This window comes from Ovis canadensis, chromosome 3 (genome assembly GCF_042477335.2).
Source record: "Ovis canadensis isolate MfBH-ARS-UI-01 breed Bighorn chromosome 3, ARS-UI_OviCan_v2, whole genome shotgun sequence".
In the NCBI taxonomy this organism is placed as follows: domain Eukaryota; kingdom Metazoa; phylum Chordata; class Mammalia; order Artiodactyla; family Bovidae; genus Ovis; species Ovis canadensis.
Genome location: NC_091247.1, coordinates 113,007,708 through 113,023,771, shown reverse-complemented (window position 1 = coordinate 113,023,771; position 16,064 = coordinate 113,007,708). Strand labels below are relative to the sequence as shown.

The window sequence follows — 16,064 nt, the reverse complement described above, 5'->3', positions numbered from 1 at the left end:
TGGAATCAAGATTGCCAGGAGAAATATCAATAATCTCAGATATGCAGATGACACCACCCTTATGGCAGAAAGCAAAGAAGAACTAAAGAACCTCTTGATGAAAGTGAAAGAGGAGAGTGAAAAAGCTGACTTAAAACTCAACGTTCAGAAAACTAAGATCATGGAATCCAGTCCCATCACTTCATGGCAAATTAAAAGGCGTTTGCTGCTTGGAAGAAAAGTTATGATCAACCTAGACAGTATATTAAAAAGCAGAGACATGATTTTGCCAACAGAAGTCTGTCTAGTCAAAGCTTTGGTTTTTCTAGTAGTCATGTGTAGATGTGAGAGTTGGACTATAAAGAAAGCGGATTGCTGAAGAATTGATGCTTTTGAACTGTGGTGTTGGAGAAGACTCTTGAGAGTCCCTTGGACTGCAAGGAGATCCAACCAGTTCATCCTAAAGGAAATTAACCCTGAATATTAATTAGAAGGATTGATGCTGAGGCTGAAACTCCAATAGTTTGGCCACCTGATGCGAAGCACTGACGTATTTGAAAAAACCCTGATGCTGGGAAAGATCGAAGATGGGAGGGCAGGGGACGACAGAGGATGAGATGGTTGGATGGCATCGCCAACTGGATGGGCATGAGTTTGAGCAAGTTCCGGGAGTTGGTGATGAACAGGGAGGCCTGGTTTGCTGCAGTCCATGGGGCCGCAAAGAGTCCGACATGACTGAGCAACTGAACTGAACTGAACTGAATCAAGGGCCATGTGAACAAAGACATCACATTAATTATGATAGAGCAATATGATGAAGAATATGAAGAATCCTGGGCCCCTAGATACTTTACAGAGCAGAATATCCTAGCACTTTGCCTGCTTCAGCAGGGTTGTGTTGGAGAAAAATTAACTTCCATCTTGTTTGAGACAACATTAACTTGGGTCTTTATTACCCACAAGTAAAGCTGTATCTGTGATAAAGTAACTTATTAAATCTTTCAAGCTCCAAATCTCTCTGATTGTTTTACCTCTGGTTGATTTGAAATTGAATATATTTGAGTAATTTTGACTTAATGAAGACAAATCATTGTTTTAAACTTTTGCAATTACTTTCTTGAATCCCCTTTTAAAAAAAACTGAGTGAAAGTTAAATTTATTTTCATTCATTCATATAGTTATGTTTGTATGAAATTATTATGCAAAAATACCAATGATCTAATAAATATTTACCAGGGAGTATATGTTCTGTTTCCCTCTAGATGATCAAGTATTATGAACACCCTTGCCAGTTCCATTTCATCCAGAGAATGAATTTGCCCCAAAGGAGTGGAGTCAAATGTGCAAAATAAATGATGTGGGTTTGCTCTGATTTAGCTATGTAGATGGCTAGAGTAGAAAAAGATAAAGTTACTAAGCTGGCTGTCTGAGGAGGCCTTACAAATAGCTGTGAAAAGAAGAGAAGTGAAAAGCAAAGGAGAAAAAGAAAGATATAAGCATCTGAATGCAGACTTCCAAAGAATAGCAAGGAGAGATAAGAAAGCCTTCCTCAGTGATCAATGCAAAGAAATAGAGGAAAACAACAGAATGGGAAAGACTAGAGATCTTTTCAAGAAAATTAGAGACACCAAGGGAACATTTCATGCAAAGATGGGCTTGATAAAGGACAGAAATGGTCTGGACCTAACAGAAGCAGAAAATATTAAGAAGAGGTGGCAAGAATACACAGAAGAACTGTACAAAATAGAGCTTCATGACCCAGATAATCACGATGGTGTGATCACTCACCTAGAGCCAGATTCTGGAATGTGAAGTCATGTGGGCCTTAGAAAGCATCAGTACGAACAAAGCTAGTGGAGGTGATGGAATTCCAGTTGAGCTATTTCAAATCCTGAAAGATGATGCTATGAAAGTGCTAAACTCACTATGCCAGCACATTTGGAAAAGTCAGCAGTGGCTACAGGACTGGAAAAAGTCAGTTTTCATTCCAATCCCAAAGAGAGGCAATGCCAAAGAATGCACAAACTACCGCACAATTGCAGTCATCTCACATGCTAGTAAAGTAATGCTCAAAATTATCCAAGCCAGGCTAAAGCAATACGTGAGCCATATACTTCCAGATGTTCAAGCTGGTTTTAGAAAAGACAGAGGAACCAGAGATCAAATTGCCAACATCTGCTGGATCATCAAAAAAGCAAGAGAGTTCCAGAAAAACATCTATTTCTTCTTTATTGACTATGCCAAAGCCTTTGACTGTGTGGATCACAACTGTGGAAAATTCTGAAAGAGATGGCAATACCAGACCACCTGACCTGCCTCTTGAGAAATCTGTATGCAGGTCAGGAAGCAACAGTTAGAACTGGACATGGAACAACAGACTGGTTCCAAATAGGAAAAGGAGTATGTCAAGGCTATATATTGTCACCCTGCTTATTTAACTTATATGCAGAGTACATCATGAGAAACGCTGTGCTGAATGAAGCACAAGCTGGAATCAAGATTGCTGGGAGAAATATCAATAACCTCAGATATGCAGATGACACCACCCTATGGCAGAAAGCCTATGAAGAACTAAAGAGCCTCTTGATGAAAGTGAAAGTGGAGAGTGAAAAGGTTGGCTTAAAACTCAGCATTCAGAAAAAGAAGATCATGGCATCCGATCCCATCACTTCATGGGAAATGGATAGGGAAACAGTGGAACACAGTGTCAGACTTTATTTTTTGGGGCTAGAAAGTCACTGCAGATGGTGATTGCAGCCATGAAATTAAAAGACGCTTACTGCTTGGAAGGAAAGTTATGACCAACCTAGATAGCATATTGAAAAGCAGAGACATTACCTTGCTAACAAAGGTCCGTCTAGTCAAGGCTTTGCTTTTTCCAGTGGTCATGTATGGATGTGAGAGTTGGACTGTGAAGAAGGCTAAGCGCCGAAGAATTGATGCTTTTGAATTGTGGTGTTGGAGAAGACTCTTGAGAGTCCCTTGGACTGCAAGGAGATCCAACCAGTCCATCCTAAAGTCCTGGGTGTTCATTGGAAGCACTGATGCTGAAGCTGAAACTCCAATATTTTGGCCACCTCATGCGAAGAGCTGAATCCTTTGAAAAGACCCTGATGCTGGGAGACATTGGGGGCAGGAGGAGTAGGGGATGACAGAAGTTGAGATGGCTGGATGGCATCACTGACTCAATGGACATGAGTCTGAGTGAACTCCAGGAGTTGGTGATGGACAGGGAGGCCTGTCATGCTGTGATTCATGGGGTCACAAAGAGTCGGACACGACTGAGCCACTGAAATGAACTGAAGCTGCTCAAGAGAGGTCTTTGAGGTAGGCTGTTTCAGGCTCAATTTAAAATCTAGTGATGATGGTCCCTAAAACTTGAATTGCTATCAGTTCAGTTCAGTTCAGTTGCTCAGTATAGCTAATACGCATTAATGATTTAATTCAGTTTTCAAACATCCTCAGTTTGTTCACTTAAAAATTTGGCTTAATAAATTACCAGTCTTAATAAAGTCTTAATAAAGACTAATAAAGTCTAAAGACTTAATAAAGTCCCTTAATAAAGGGACCAGTCTCATAACAGCTGGGCAGAGGAAAATATTCTACTTTTAAGGGTAATTTGGGTCTTAACGTGTATAGAATCAAAAGAGAAATCTGTTTTCTACCTGTTTTAAATCAGATATTTGGGGCTAGGTATTGTTTTAAAGGCCTTAAATAATTTCTTTGTGCCCAGTGGCCAGAAGGACATATCTTTTTCTTTGGTTGAATTCTTTGGCTGAACTCAGAACTGAGTATGTACACTCAAGACTTAATGAAGAAAATATTAATATTTCTCCCTAATTTGCTGAATCAGAAGATAAGAGGTAAAAAATCAATTCTCTTAGGAAACTTTATGAGTAGACACTGGGTCCTTTGAGTCCATTTGGAAATAAATATGCTTAAATGTGAAATCTCCTTTCTTATAGAACAAGTGAACTTGGGAGCCATTTGGTCTTCGAAATTTATGTTATCTAGAGTCGGACACGACTGAGCGACTGAACTGAACTGAACTGACGCTAACATCTCACAAATCTTATTATATCTCTGTATGTATGGACATAAAAGAGAAGCGGCTTCCTATACTGAAATAACGGTGATTTTCACTCTGGTTTATTGCTTGTTTCTAACTTCGGTAAGTCTTTTTGCTTCTTTATTCCTCAGTTTCCTCACCAAAACAGTGGAGATACACGCTTTCCTAAGTGTTTCCCAGGCTGTTGTCATGAGAAACTCATGGTCATTTCATTTTTAAAAAAACACATCGAACTTTTTTGGAGGTCCAGTGGTTAAAACTTCATGCTTCCATGGCAGGAGGCGTGGGTTTAATTCCTGGTTGAGGAACTAAGCTCCTACATGCTACCACACAGCCTAAATAAATAAATAGAAATAGGACAAAAATGAACCGTACATTAAAAAAAATACCATCAAATAACATTGGACATTGAAATAGATGCTTCATTATAAAATAGGATGCTCTGTTCTGAGTGTAAGTAAATATTACCTGTGCAGCCAGGAAAAAGAGCTTCTCAGAGCTCCTGTTGCAGATGGCATAATTACCAGATGGTCTCAGCTGCCACATTCTAAATCCACCACTGCTGTGACGCAGAGGCCACATTTCCCACAGGCTGTTTTAAGTCTGTGACTGAACACTGTAGGATTACTAGGACATGGCCATTCCTGGAAAAGAAAGGACTCTCTGGTGGGAGACTTTGTCTCAAGGACTTCCCAGCAACCTTGCTGAACTTCCTTCAAGTTGCACTGCAGTCTCAGATGGCACAGTGGTAAAGAATGTGCCTGTCAATGTAGAACATGCAAGAGACATGGGTTTGACCCCTGGGTTGGGAAGATCCCCTGGAGTAGGCAATGGCAGCCCACTCCAGTATTCTTGCCTGGAAAATCCCATGGACAGAGAAGCCTAGCAGGCTACAGTCCATGGGGCTGCAAAAGAGCTGGACACAATTGAGCATGCACACACACAACTCAGATGCTCGTTACCCAGCCTCACATCCTTCCCTCTTTCCTTCACAGGGGTCAGATTTGCATCCTGGTCTGACGGTTCTCTGAGCCTCCCCTGGAGCCCTGTGTCATTTTCCCTCGTAGATGTTTCCTCCATTTAATCTTTTGTATAATTAATCTCATCTTGACATCTGGTTTTACACAATACCTTTTTGAAGGACAATCCCTTTGAATACGCATTGTGAGATTTTTCTATGGTTTTGTAATTTGGTAGGTAAGTTTCCTATCAGTTTGTATTATTTATTTACAAAGGCATAAGCAATAATATATTTAAAACCATATAACAATGCATATATTTTCAACTGTTAAATATTTTCTTTAAGAATTATAAGAATGGTTTGTCAGGAACACATCTGATACCTTTTATGATACTATTTCAAAAGAATATATTTTGAATATATTTCAAAAGTTATACTGAGTAACTATCCTCTTAAGAATAACAAGGATAATATGAAAAGGAAACATACATACGTGGTACAGTTTTGAGTCATTGTTCTTATTCCTCCCAGAACTATTTTTTTTTCTTATTCCTCCCAGAACACCCATCAAAATAGCAAAGGCAAAGCCAATGGGAAGTATCTTTATTTTTTTTTAACGAAGATATAATTATTAGACCAGCTCACATAAACAAGTAAAGTAGAAATTTAAGGCTAATTCAAGCACAAGTTTTGTTTTCACTGAATTGGCAAATAAATAATTATTTTGCTTAATTATTCTGTTTAAGTGCTAATTAAACAAAATATCGTTAGCCATTTCTTATGCACAGTTTTTGTGTACTTAGTCACACTTTACTAAAAATTTTATATTTATGTTTTTACTTATATCATAAGCTCATTTTTCTATTGTTTCTTAATCAGTCCCACAAAAGTTATATATAATAGTCTAACTAGAGTTTACATTGTCTTACACAGTCCATTTCACACATGTGACCCCTAACAGATAAATGAGTTTATGGTCTAGTTTTACATATCTTTAGAATTGGATGGAAAAAAATGTATGTGTACAGAAGATGTCACTCTCTTTGTTGGAGGGGAGTAAGTTTCTTTCTTGGAGGAGATGATTCTCTCTATTTTTTTGAAGGGGAAAAGTAAGTGCAGCAAGCAAGGGACCTGAACAATCCTTAAAAGTACGGTTAACAAAATAAGATATAAATGATCTTGGCAAAAGGTTCTGGAACACAAAACTTTTATTATAGTTGTATAGAATGGTGTTTTTCGGACTCACCTACAAGCACTAAAAATTTTGTTTGCTGAAGGGTAGTTGGGAACATTTCTTGTACTTTATAATTTCTTAATGGATCATTTGGAAACTGAATAAATTCCTGTTGGAAGTATCATGTTCTCAGGTACACTAGACCCTGGAGCATCATGTATGCTTCTGAAACTGGTTGTGATGGCTTTAAACAAAACAGTGTTAAACTAGCTCAATTGCTTCTCTCTCTCTCCATAATCATGTAGCCTTGTAGAATATTGCAATGGTTTAATTTAGTGTCCCACAAATGTCCTCATTAATAATAATTTAATATTCCTTGGATTTAATTTTCAGTTTGCTGTCATAAAAGCAAACAAATGGCTTTGGAAAGGGCATAGCGCTTGCCAATGAATGTGGGTGACTGGCTCGATTCTTATTGCCTAACTGTAGCCCACAATAAAACATTTCTCAAAAAAAATTATTTGGTCTATCCGGTCTAAGCTAGAAAAGACTCACGTACAAAGCATTTGTTTTCCATCATATGAACAGCCCAAATGGCCAGCTGGCTAAAGTAATTATGTGACTAGTACGTCTAATTTGAAGACTGCATGGTCAAACCAGAAATCACATTTCTTAAAGACAGGAAATTAAGAGTTGTATTTACTAACCTGATTTTATAGTATATATTATATGCATTTATATGATGCACTATACATGAGTATCTATTAATATTATATATATTATATATTAACTAATTTTTCTGAACACTAAGGTTATTTGAACTGAAGCTCTTAGTTTGCATTTTGTTGAACTCTAAAATAATGCAACAATGGGTTTTCTTAGTCTTTTTAGTTTAGCTCAACTAAATAGGGAATAGGCAGTAAGCCACAGGCAGTCCATTCTTCAGGGTGTAGTGAGGTCTTCTAACAAGGTACAAAATGGGCTTCTGATATTTAGAAGAACAAAGTTTGTCCTTAGTTTTTCCCTAGTGATAAGGCATGAACAGTACCATGATTTCTTGAGCCAAATGACTTGGTTCAATATGTTTCAGGGACTGGGGTGGGGTGCAGTGGTGGGGAGGAACCTTGTTTCAAGTACAATATGCTCCTGTTGATTTAGTTTTTAATTTAGCAATGCAACTGATTTTAATCATTCTTGGAATTTTGCAACCTTTGCATTACTTTAGTTCTTAAACTGAGAACAGCACACTATTTTGTTGAAATTTCAGGAAGTGATGGAAAACTTATGATAGAATCTAATCTCACAAATTTTGTAATTAGAATAGAGATAGTGTCATTGATGAGTTTCTAAGTTTGTGTTTGCATCCAAGCAGTTTTCTTCCTCACCTTTATGTATATGTGTTCCTAATAATGTGAACCATGAATTCTGTGGAGAGGGAGCTTTTTGCACTTAAGGTAGTTTAGATAGGGAACGTGCATGCTGTATAGAAGTGCAAACTCAAAAGGATTGTTTGTACACTTGAGCACTTATGAGTCAAAGACAGGCAAGACAAAAATCCTTTTATTAATGAATTGTGGATCCCAAGAGAAAGGATCTCTGAAGTGGTATGGTGGTTTAGTCACTAAGTCGTGTCTAACTCTTTGCAACCCTATGGACTGTAGCCCACCAGGCTCCTCTGTCCATGGTTTTCTTCAAGCAAGAATATTGGAGTGGGGTGCCATTTCCTTCTTCAAGGCTAAACTACCAGCCAGAATTGTGGATCCCAAGATAAAGTATCTTTGGGGTATATGAAGAAAGACAAAAAGGTTTCTCTTCCTATTTCTGGATTAGCAAACAAAAATTTAAAGCACATGAAATTTAATTTTGACACTGTTTCACATTGTCTTCTATAGAAGACAATATAGAATTTCCTGCTGTCTAGTCTCAGTCATTAATATTGATATTTCTGTGTCACCCTCAATGCTCCACTGCAACATGCTAGTAACATTTGCTCCCTCCCCTCACCTCACCATGGCTCCATATGCCGTGGTTATTTCACTCAAAACTCCCAGTTCTGAGTGCAATTCGCCCAGCCAATGATTAAGAGGAAAGCAACTGGGTGGAGAAAATCATTCTAAAACATAATTGGAAAACAGTCACATAACCTTCAACATGGTATTTGTATTTTAAAAAGAAGATGCTTTTCTAACCTAGATGAATCTAGGATCTAGGACTGAATCTAAATTTCCTCATTTTGATGAGGAAAATAGGATCAGATCCCCTAAGCTGATTTTATTTTTTCTTCACTTTTTCCCTGTAATGTATTTAAAAGCCACGGATTTAGTTTTCATAATGGTTTCCAAAGCAATAAGAGTGGGGGATTCTGATTCAGAAGGTAAGACACAAGTGGGATAGTCATTTCTACGTATGGGTGGATTATATGGTATGTGTTGTAAGTATGACAACTGTCTGATCACAACAGAGTAAAGGGAAAAGCTGTTTACTGAATCAGAAATTGCTTAAAAAGGTTTAAATTTAATTGATTTTTTACATAAGTATTTTATATACTTGCACGTGCATGCTCAGTCACTCAGTCATGTCTGACTCTTTGCAACCCCATGGACAGTAGCCCGTCAGGCTCCTCTGTCCAAGGAATTTTCCAGGAAAGCATACCGGAGTGGGTTTCCATTTCCTACTCCATGGAATCTCCCTGACCCAGGGATCAAAACTGCATCTCCTGCATTGACAGGCAGATTTTTTACCACTGCACCACCTGGGGAGCCTATTTGATATACTACAGCATGCTTATAAAATAATAAGTATAAATCTCAACATAAAAGCTGGCTTTTTACATGTGCAATTCATCCTTCACATTTCAGTGGGGGAGGGGGTGCGATGATTCCTTCTTCTATCTCTTTTCTATTTTGTTGAAAGCTGGATTGTGTTTTTAAAGCTACTTTGAGTGATCTGGATGTAATGTTATGCCACATCCCAAGAGCCTCAAGCCAGTAAATAGCACCTTAACATTGAACGATTAGTTAAACAGCAATGGAGCCTTCCAACCCTGACACCAACTTCAGTTGTGCATGGAGGCAGTGAAACAAACTCAACCTTGTTTATATAAACTAGGCTCCAAAAAGAAATACTGGAAATCAAGAGATATGATGGATGATTATAGAAGAATTGGCTAGAAACTATGTTTCCCTCTATAAAACTGCCCACAATAAGCAGGTTTTTCTTGGCTGGGAGAGGAGACTTTGCAGGCAGTAGCACCCAGTGCTGTTCAGTAATGATAATGGGAAGATCACAAGGTTCAAATTCATTTTAGAAGGTTTTCTGAGAGTGTTTAAGATTTGTCTTAAACACTAACAATTTTTCTCCTAATGAAACACATGACAAACAGAAAATGAAATATACACACAGTTCCCTATATAGTAGCCTTATTCATAGGGCATGTAGGCAGTTAGATGTTTCCCACCAAAAATATTTTTCTTTTGGCTTCCTCAGGGCTGGAAAATCCACTATTTAAGATTTATAGTTTTGGTTTAAGCTTTTTGGTTATTCTTGTTGTCTTCTTTAAAAGACTAAATGCAATCTAAGTGGGAAAATTTGTGAAGAATCGTAGCTTCAGGGAGCAATCTAAATTCATTTATTCATGAAGTCAGCAAAAAGCTTCGGAACACCTCCTTGTGTGTCGGGTATACCAGTAGCACTGAAGATGGAGGAATAAGGTAAGGCTTCTGCCCTCGGTACAAGTAGTTGTTTAATTCTTAGCTTGAGCTGCACTGCAATTATGTATTTCCAGTGTCAGGGATATGAACTTTCTTTTGGCCCATTGGAGGTTTAATAAAAATATCCGCCTGCAATTCAGGAAATGCAGGAAATGCAGATTTGATCCCTGGGTTGGGAAGACTCCCTGGAGGAGGAAATGGCAACCCGCTCTAGTATTCTTGCCTGGAGAATCCCATAAACAGAGAAGCCTGAAACACTACAGTCCATGGGGTCACAAAGAAACACAACCGAGAGACTGAAAAATTCAATAACGATTTGGTCCATCAGTCCCTCTAGCTGAGTTTATCTGAGATGAAACAGAACCTTTCTTGCCAGTTGGCCACACTTTCTGCCTTTCTCAGTTTCATCAGTGTTACTGCCTTTCCCAGGCAATGGAACTTTTCCTGACAACTCAACTCCACATGAATCTTTCCCTTCTCAAATTTCCACTGCGTTAAAATCACACAGATTAGCACTCAACTGTTCCCTAATTATTCAATGCATGATCAATTTGCTTCCCAGCTATGTTATAAAATGCTTAAAGGCAAAGATTTCTTTTATCTCCTCTAAACCTGAGGTTCTTCAAATGGAGACCTCATGACAAAACCACCCAGATGAATGTGATTAAGCTAAAGTTTGAGAATCTTTGCTCCAGACCATTGTGTCTCAAATTCCAATGTGTTTAAAAAAAATCATTTGGAAAATACGTCTAAATGCAGATTCGTATTTAGTTGGTCTAAATTCTGCCTTTCTAACAGGTTCACAGATAATGCTGATGTTCTAGGGGAAAGTCTGAAGATCAAAGAGAGAAAGCTTATAATCCCACATACAGAGTTTGGGCCATGAGGAGATGTCTAACAAATATTTAGAGATTTCAATCAAGGTTACCCTAGTGTGAATTATTTTATACAACTGATTGAATAAGTGCATCCACAACTGAGAGAAAATAGCATTAAAAAGGACAAGGAGAGCAAAGGAAGATAAAATTTATTTATGTAACAATTTTACTGGGAAACTTACTTCAATCCCAGATTTGAAATTTTGTAGTCTCAATTTTTTTTTTGATTTCCTGTATATCTTTTTTCTAAGTATCCATGTACTCATAAAGAAATATATTAATCTTATCTTTGAAGTATTTATAGAATTTATAAATTGCCAGTCACATTATTTAACACAGCTTGTTAAATTGAGTTCCCTTTAGCAGACACTTCCTTTTAAGTACAGGAAAAAAGTTACCTTTCTCTGATAATTTCAAAAGCATAACTGTAAAAATTAGAATTTCTACAGTTTGTGTTCTTGAAACAACTGAAAATGCTCTGCACTGCCTTTAGCAGAAGGTAATAGGTGAATGGCTAATGGAAGAAAAGAAGATAGATATCTTGAAAGAAACAACATTAGGCTTAAACATTTATCGTTATGTCTTCTCACAGTAAAAAGAATGAAATAATGAATTTCTGGCCCTGATGAGTTTTGTATTAAACCCTGACAACAGTGTTGTTTTCCTGCTATTTCAGAACAATATTTTCTTAGTACAAAACACTATCATGCCTGGTACATGGTACACTCACCAAGCAGTTGAAAGCAATTAAACAAACAGTTTGGACAAAGTCAATTTTTATACATTCCATACACATTGAAAAAACAGGTTCAAATAAACCTCAAACAAGAGTTAAATCTGGTAATGAACAGGTTTTATATTTCATAAGACTCGAGTACAGGCAAGTAACACCTACAGCATGTTACTCTACATCTGTGGCAAAGCTGGAATAAGTAGTTATTTAAATGATCCACTCTGCCAGGATCCATCAATGTTATGACTTTCTTTGAAATTATGGCAAAACAATGTTGTTATTACAATTTTTTTTTTAATCATGAAAAGGAGAAAAGGACAAAAGTAACACGAATTCCCTTCAGTGACTCAGATTTGTGGAAGCTGCTCCAGTATTTTCACCTCTGACTGCAGTGGAATTGTTCACAAGGGCACAGATGAACATTCAGTTCAAGAACCAGCTGTATGATTCAGAGGGAAAAAAAAAAAATAAGTGGACTCACTTATACCCCATGTTAAACAAGAATTGAATGCTTCCCAGGGTTTTAAAGCATCTGGAAAATCTCTTTATACTGTCTCTTCTTTTGGTCCTATCTTTTCACTTATTTCTATCCAAGATGGGAGGGGGGAAAAAGGCTGAAATGTCATGAGAAAGTTATATTCAGCTGAAATTTATGTAAGAAGAACCAGTGCTTTTTTCTACTCGACTTCCATTCCAATGTCACATACTTAAGCGCTAGTCTTCTAAGGGTGCCAGCATTCTCCTGAACCAAAATAAGCAAACATCCAAGTACTTTGAATTTTCTTCCTCAAAATTATGTTTCATTATCCTGGGATCTTGACAGAATAAAAGAACACTGCTGAATTCTAAAAGGTTTTCACATTTATCTGGATATGCAGTAACCTGGAGGAATTTATCCACTGGATTTACGTTTTTCCATTTGAATCCTACCCTGCAAAATTCCTGACAAATCTGAATTCTCATCTGTTAAAAGAAAAGGCCATTGAAGGAAATGTTCCTCTTCTTTCCCCAGAAGCCCCCATCCCACAGCCTAGTCCAGGAGTCTCAGGACTTAGTCAAGGGTATTCTGTTACAAGACATTGTCCTCCCTGACATGGTCACTTTGTTGGAAATCACTTTGAATGAAGGCATTGAAGGCCTCAATGAAAACAAGTTTTACTGCTTTTGTATGTAAAAGATCCCAAATGACTTGAGACTGGAGAACTTTCCCCTTTGACTTTTACGAGTTTTTGCATCCCCATTCTCACCCCACAACTGTTCCTTCCCATCCCCTTTTCACCCCTAATTCCTCCTCTTCACCTCATTCAGTGAAATACAGGCTGCCCAGACAATGATTCTCATTCCCCGAGAACAATCCCTCTATGCCCATTTCCAAAACTAGCTGGACTTCAGCCAACCCCTATCCTGCTAAATTGAGCTGAACTTCGGCCAACTCTCTCCTGCTAAAGCCACGCAGAATTTTCCACCATCCTTCTCCAAATAGAATGTTCCTCTGGAGCCTGCCTTGAGAGTCTTTCCTAATGGCTGTCTAGTTGATTTCATCCATAATTTTGCTACTGAGTTTCAGGCGGGATAGGTCCCTTTGGTGCTCAGCCTGGCCACTTCGTAGAGGAGTAAGTCCTTCCATGGACCATGCCAGTGTCCAGTTATCTTGGTCTTGAAGCACTGCTTAAGCCTTTATTCTTTCTGTTTATCTTTGGTATACATCTCTTGGTTTGATTTATTCGGCTCACAGAAATTCTTGTAGTCATGGTAGAGCCATAGTGCTAAGGAGGTTTCATTAGTTTGTTTAGGCCACTTGAATATAGGTTTAACATTATAAAACCAATAGCACTGAACATTTGGAAGTAGTTTGGAACTTCAGTGAATGAAAAGATTCAGATTCTAAATATTCAATGGTCAATAAGTTTTTAACTCATATGAAGAGGTCTCTTTAAAGACCAGAAAAAAAAAGGTCCCCTAAAATATAGCAAAGTTATGAAATTACATCTCTTAAGGATTCCTTCAGTTCAGTTCAGTCACTCAGTTGTGTCCAACTCTTTGCGACCCCATGAATCGCAGCACGCCAGGCCTCCCTGTCCATCACCAACTCCCGGAGTTCACTCAGACTCACATCCATCAAGTCGGTGATGCCATCCAGCCATCTCATCCTCGTTCCCTTCTCCTGCCCTCAATCCCTCCCAGCACCAGAGTCTTTTCCAATGAGTCAGCTCTTTGCATGAGGTGGCTAAAGTACTGGAGTTTCAGCTTTAGCATCATTCCCTCCAAAGAAATCCCAGGGTTGATCTCCTTCAGAATGGACTGGTTGGATCTCCTTGCAGTCCAAGGGACTCTCAAGAGTCTTCTCCAACACCGCAGTTCAAAAGCATCAATTCTTTGGCGCTCAGCTTTCTTCACAGTCCAACTCTCATATCCATACATGACCACAGGAAAAAACCATAGCCTTGACTCTATGGACTTTGTTGGCAAAGTAATGTCTCTGCTTTTCAATATGCTATCTAGGTTGGTCATAACTTTCCTTCCAAGGAGTAAGCGTCTTTTAATTTCATGGCTGCAGGATTCCTTAGGAAAAGCTAATAAAAATGTGGAGGGCCTCAAAATCAAAACTAAGCTTGCTTTTTCCACTTCTGCTCCATCTTTAAATTGACTCTCCTCCTGGTCCCCCAACTTCTTCCTTTCCCTGATCTGCTCCTCCTCCTCTTGAACCTTCCCTCAATCCCCTTCTCCTCTACTGCCCATTTCTAAATATAGTCCTCTCAGTGGAAACTATCCCCTCACAATATCTTTTAATGTAGATTGAAATCATTCTTCAGTTTTAAATCTTGGTCAAAACAGATTTTCATAATTTAGCAAAGGACTTTCTGATTCTTCCTAGGGAGGAAACAGAAGTTAGTTGAAGATTTTAAGCATTGTCGTAGGAATGTGTAGTCTGGGCTTCCCTGATCTCTATAAATTAGTTCATCTCTTTGTGGGAAACCAGAGGTAGTAGAAATTCATTTGAAAATGAGAATGGATTGATTACTGAAATGACACAAGAAATGGGACAAAATTTAAATTTTTTATAAAAAGTGAAAAAGTTGGATAAGATCTCTTAGCAGCTATTCCTGAGGTCTTTCTGTCAAAATTCACTTGTCAAAAATCCAGTTATGTAAAGAGGGAGAAAATAGATCCATCCTTGATTTCAGAAACAGCTTAACTACCATATTCTTTTCTCCATAGGGATGAAGAATATTCTTTTCTCCATAGGGATGAAGATATCACAACTGCCTTAACTACCTTCTTTGCTGGTGGTCTTAAATCTGAAGTGACAGATTTAGTTAGGAAATGGAATACGAGATTGTATACACTGCTTTCTCTGAATTATAAGGGCTCAGTTAGCACTTTGAAGATACTTTGGCTCAGATAAACAAAATTACAGATTAAATTAATAACTTTTCAGATAAGCCATTAGAGAAATCCAGGAACAAAAACATCTCTATAGCTAGTCTAGACAAAGATACCTGTGGATACTATTAAGATAAAAAAACACTAAAAAACCTTAACTTGAAAGACAGAATCTAAAGTGACAAAGAGCCACCTTTGCTTAACACAGTGACTTGTCTTTGAGTAAGTAGATCCTCTGGTTTTCTAAAATTGCCCTTAAAATGTAAAGATGAAATTACCATACAATTTTGAAAAAAAAAAAAAAAAACCAACCTAGGATGTTTCTTTTTTGATACTAGACCTACACTTCCTACTATAAACCCATCATTCCTTCCTTAGAGTAACCAAGGAATCACAAACAAATTGTGCATCACAACAAACTGTGGAAAATTCTAGACCACCTGACCTGCCTCCTGAGAAATCTGTATGCACGTCAAGAAACAATAGTTAGAACTGGACATGGAACAATGGACTGATTCCAAATTGGGAAAGGAGTGCATCAAGGCTGTTTGTTATCACAATGCTTATTTAAATTCTATGCAGATTACATCATGTGAAATGCTGGACTGGATGAAGCACAAGCTGGAATCAAGATTGCTGGGAGAAATATCAATAACCTCAGATATGCAGATGACACCACCCTTATGGCAGAAAGAGAAGAGAAACTGAAGAGCCTCTGGATGAAAGTGAAAGAAGAGAGTCCAAACGTTGGCTTAAAACACAACATTCGGAAAACTAAGATCATGGCATCCAAGTCCCATCACTTCATGGCAAATAGATGAGGAAACAATGGAAACAGTGACAGACTTTATTTTCTTGGGCTCCAAAATCACTGCAGATGGTGACTGCAGGCATGAAATTAAAAGACAGTTGCTCCTTGGAAGAAAACCTATGACCAACCTAGATAGCAAATTGAAAAGCAGAGACATTACTTTGTTGACAAAAGTCCATCTAGTCAATGCTATGGTTTTATCCAGTAGTCATGTATGGATGTGAGAGTTGGACCATAAAGAAAGCTGAGTTCTGAAGAATTGATGCTTTTGAACTGTGGTGTTGGAGAAGACTCTTGAGAGTCCCTTTGACTGCAAGGAGATCCAACCAGTCCATCCTAAAGGAAATCAGTCCTGAACATTCATT

The 16,064-nt window shown here is 38.1% G+C and overlaps 1 protein-coding gene across 1 annotated transcript in view; it reads left to right on the top strand.

Moving 5' to 3' along the window:
* The window catches only part of TSPAN8 (tetraspanin 8), a 184,266-nt gene that overhangs the window by 45,906 nt on the left and 122,296 nt on the right, over positions 1 to 16,064 (top strand). Inside the window, exon 2 of the mRNA XM_069584009.1 lies at positions 3,945 to 4,150. The gene's annotated coding sequence lies outside the window, so the exon portion shown is untranslated. The remainder of the gene's footprint in view (positions 1 to 3,944; positions 4,151 to 16,064) is intronic.